Genomic DNA, 4,604 nt, shown 5'->3' with positions numbered 1-4,604 from the left:
AGCTTGGCGAGTTTTGCAGTGAGACCCGTCCGACCTTTCACCTTGTAACAAAACTTTGCAGATTCCTAGTGGATTTCGGGCAGCTCTAGCACAGACCGCCTTTCCTCCCTCCTCCAAACCGTCCCTGCTCGCCTCCCCTCGTGATCGATCCGGCGCATCCGACCTCATGGAGCAATGGCCTGGCGTGTCTCTTACCTCTGGGCGTCCGTCTCCCGTAGGGAGGCTGGGTGGCTACTGGAGCGGTGCCTGGGCAGCCCCAGGAGAAGGCGGGAGGAGGGGGGGCTGGCAGCAGCATGGGGGTGCGCAGGCAGGCGCTCCTGGCTGAGAGAGCCCATTTATTATTAACCACAGGCGCAGCTGAGCTCTGCAACTGCTCACTGCCCAGGGTGCAGGGGGCCATTTCACAACGGGGCAAGGAAAGCTTCTCTGATTATTTTTTTCACACACTGCCAGATTTTTCCCATCACTCTCTAAAAGACTTTTCTCATTTTTCAGATTCCTTTGCTGTTAGATTTTTTTTTTTAATCGGTGAATTCATTGTTCACTAAAACAATGCCTGTGCAGACTGAGCCCTTTTGTACTTATTCCTAAAAAGCAGAGGAATTGCATTCATGCCTCTCCCACAACTTCGCCCAATGCAGCTGTTAAGCTCTTTCTTCTCAGGGTGAGAGCTCTACCCTGCTTTTGGCCTCCCCAGCCAGAAACGCTGTAGGTCTAAAGCCAGTTGTAGCCATACTCTGTACAACACAGATGCCTGGCTACATTGAGAATACAAGCTGGGTTTACAGAGAAAAACTGTCTTAGTGTCCTACTGTAAAGACAATCTATTCTAACAGGTTTAGGGTAGCTTTGAATAAGGACTTTGAAATTAATAAATCTTTGTTCCTTCATAAAAAAGCAAGGATACTCTGAGATCTAATGCACAGACATTATGCATGTTTCGATTTTGTAGTCTACAGAAAATAGCAGAGGTCAGAGCTAAATGGCTACCCATGAAGGAATTGATTTACAGGATAATTGACAAGACATGATTCTACGCAACTTCCATGCATAACATAAAACCAGCTAAAGTAATTGCTAGCTTATTGCTGAAGCAATCAGTGTCAGGGAACTGATTTTACTGCAACAATTAATCAGGAAATTGTAAAACATAGATTGTTAAAGGAGTATTCACACTTTACCCTTGTCCCTTCCAAAAGAATTTTCCTGCAACTTTTGTTTAACTCAGCAATCACAAATGTCATCTCATTTTCTACATCCCTCCAATCTTTTCAACTAAACATATTCAAGGAAACTTCAAACAAAGCTTGCTAAGTTGCAAAGACAATTCGCCTCTGACTTCTGCTACGCATTCTGCAGGGAATTTAATTGCACTAATGATAGACTGCATCCTCAGATACCATAAATGGGTGCTGAAGATTTTGTGAATGGTATCTTCTTCCTGGGGGGATGGGTAGCCAGATCTATTGAAAAGAAAATGTGTAGGTAAAATTACATTTTTGAAGCATATACACAAATTATAACGGCATCATCTTACTTTCAATTAGATCTATTTGGAAAGACTGCAGTAATGCAGGAACCTATCTGGGCTATCACATTTTTGGCATGCTACCAGATGATGATTTAGTAATCAAGCTGGTCACCCAGATTCCGATTCTCAAGATCAAGATAATCTCACGATGAGCTTATGCAGCAGGCACCCATTTCAGTCTGCCATACCAGGTAAGTTAGGGGTAAGAGTGTGTTGCTTGATTTGCCGTTTTTCTCCTCTAACCAAGTGGAAAATCAGCCTATTGGATTCCTAGCTCAGCTTTCCTATATGAACCTGTAGGTCTCTGAGACAAAATGGGGCCACTCAGGCACCTCTCTTGAGGGTACTCCTGCAGTCTTGAGCACATCCCAGGTTTTAGATTTGTCTTTTGGGTTTATTACAATGAAAATAAGAGCTTATATGAGCAATTTTCAAGGGCTAACCCCATCTTTTGCTCTACTAGAAAAGCCACTGAGGCTTGCTGAACCAGAAAGAGAATGGGCCAGTTTGATACCTGACACCCCCTGAGAGACAGGCTGGCTGTGCTGTTCCTGGCACGTTTCTTACATGGGATGTACGGCTCATGATGGTACAGGGGCTTGGGCGGCAGTCAGGACTACAGTGCACAGGTGGCTGCAGAAGAGAAAGCCGCAGAAAACTGCTGGAGAAAGTTTCTGTAGGAAACTGGGGAGGCTGCATATAACTCACTCTTCTGCTTGCTGCAGCGTTAGCTGACTTTCCAGTCCTGTCTGCCTGCAGAGGTCCAGAGTGCTTGCTGCTGGCACTTCCTCCTCCAGGCCTCAGAAGTAGAGGTTAATATTTAACAGGTTGCTGGGTAAAATGGGAGCGGCTGGGAACAAAGAAAGCACCATGGCAAATTCCTACTGCCTGCTGGGAGCTGAGCCCTCCGGCCACCCTTGCATTTTCCTCTGTGAGTGATTCCTTCCTGGGTTACCATCTCCTCTGAAACCTTTTCTCTCTCAGGGGCGTCACTACCGAAGGCATTAGAGAAATTAGAAGCTCCACATTAATTTTGGCACGTTAATAATTAATAATAAATTTGGCACATTAATACTGTCACATCTGCCTTGGGACAGTATTTTCCTTTCCCTGTGTACCTGATTTCTAAGAGTTTCTTAACCTGCAGCAGTTCTGCGAGCTGAAACATGCTTATTGGTGTCTCCCTGTTGTGAAGCTTGCTCCTAGGTGGCCAGTATCCAGGAGATGTGAGAGAGGCGTGCAGAATCATAGAGAACACACTTATTTAGCCATTTATTTACTTTACCTCTGTGTGAACAATGGTGCCCGAAACCAGCTGTCTTGCCAGGGCTGCCATGTAAGGCAACAATACAAAGACCTGACAAAGTTGCTTTTTAGTGATTTAACCTTTAAATCTTTAAAGGCTTACATCCTTGCACTTTTATCAGCAGATCATTCTAATGGTTCCAAAAGAAATTTCCAGATTATCTTAATGGCTCGATGATAAAGTATTTGATTCATTTCTTTTCTCCCTAATATGAAGTATTTTTTCCTCCAGCTGTTTCTAACAGAATGTAAGACTGAATGCACAAACCTGGTGTGGTTTTTGAACTTATGTTTCAGTGTTGAACGTTACATGAAAAATGCTCTGTGATGGAACCAGGTGCAGAAGATAACTTTCTTCTTATGAATAGGTCTTTAAAAAGGTCTTCCTGATTCTGACAGCTCAGTTTTCCATTGAACATCCTGGCGTTCTTGTACCAGTGATTTGTGGAACCGAATTTATGAACATTGGCAACGGTCTCAGGAGGGAGGCAGCGGCTGCTCCCGACTATCAATGCTGCAGAGAGAACCTGGATCAAGGTTTTTATGTGATGGCAGCTCCTCGTCTTGGGTGAAGGTTGGTCTTATACAACCGACCATGTTCATTCCTAAGAACTAAATGTCTCTGCGCGCCGGCCCTCTGTCCCACAAATCCTGTGAAATTCAGCTTTTGGCAATCCTTGATTCTGATGCATACCTTTACCTTGGTTTGAAGTCTCTTACAATCAGAATGTATACTTCACCTCCTTTTGAGTTCTGTTTGCCCAGGTCAGGGCTCTGCATACTCCAGAAGATGCCAGCAAGTGCATTCACATTACCTCATTCCTCAGGTCACTCAAGGGCACTTAAGTCATTGTTTCAAAGCAACCTGAAAAGATATTTACCTCTTCCGACCTTTCTAGTACACTTCCTAAAGTCTTGCTGTTTTAGGATGGTGTCCTACTGCCTGCTTTTAGAACAAAGGCTTAATTTCAGTTTTTTTCTTAAGTGACTGATGGCTTAGATATGTTTGATTTTTTAATCTATTTTCAAATAGATATGCAAAATATCAATTAACATTGCACTGACAGACTTCTCTCTTCACCTTGCTCCCACATGCCTGCTTGTCGCTGCCTTTTTGGACTAATACTCGGTTTAAGCCTCTTGGCAGTAAGAAGACAAGGACATGAAGCAGATCAGGCAAATACCAGTTTCACAACCAGAATTTATTATGGCAGAAGGAGGTAACGTTTCTCGCCCCGAATTAGCAGCACTGAGCTCTCTGGTGGCCTCGTGCCAATTTTCCGCCTGGACTTTTGAGGCGCCCCTGGCTCGTTCCGTCCCCTCCTCCCAGCTCCCCGCCCCGCAGCCGGCGCCACGTTGCCGTTACGCGTTCCTCCCTCCAGGGCCCGGCCCGTTTCCCGCCGCTGAGTGAGCCAGCCCAAGCGGCGCAGCCCAGGCCGGCAGCGGGGCGTCTCCGACGGCCCCACCCCATCAGGCGAGCGCTGCCGCTCCTCAGGGCTGGCTGGCGGGGTGGCGGCGCGGCACGGCCCCTGAGGCCCGGGCCCGCTCCCCTTCCCCCGCCCGCCCCCGCGGGTTCCAACGCGCCATTAAACCACCGGGGCCGCGCGGCGGTAACGGCCGGCGCCCCCCCCCCCGCCCCGCGCGCTCCCGCCCGCTCCCGCGCGCGTGTTCCCCTCCACCAATCGGAGCCGCCGCTCGGCGCCGCGCGCGCGCGGGAGGAGGGGGCGGGGCCAGCGCGCGCCTCCGCCGTCCCGCCGGCTGTTGCCGC

The sequence above is a fragment of the Strix aluco genome, chromosome 5 (assembly GCF_031877795.1).
Source record: "Strix aluco isolate bStrAlu1 chromosome 5, bStrAlu1.hap1, whole genome shotgun sequence".
Classification (NCBI taxonomy): domain Eukaryota; kingdom Metazoa; phylum Chordata; class Aves; order Strigiformes; family Strigidae; genus Strix; species Strix aluco.
The sequence above is the reverse complement of the archived record's forward strand: the minus strand, read 5'-3'. Positions refer to the sequence as shown.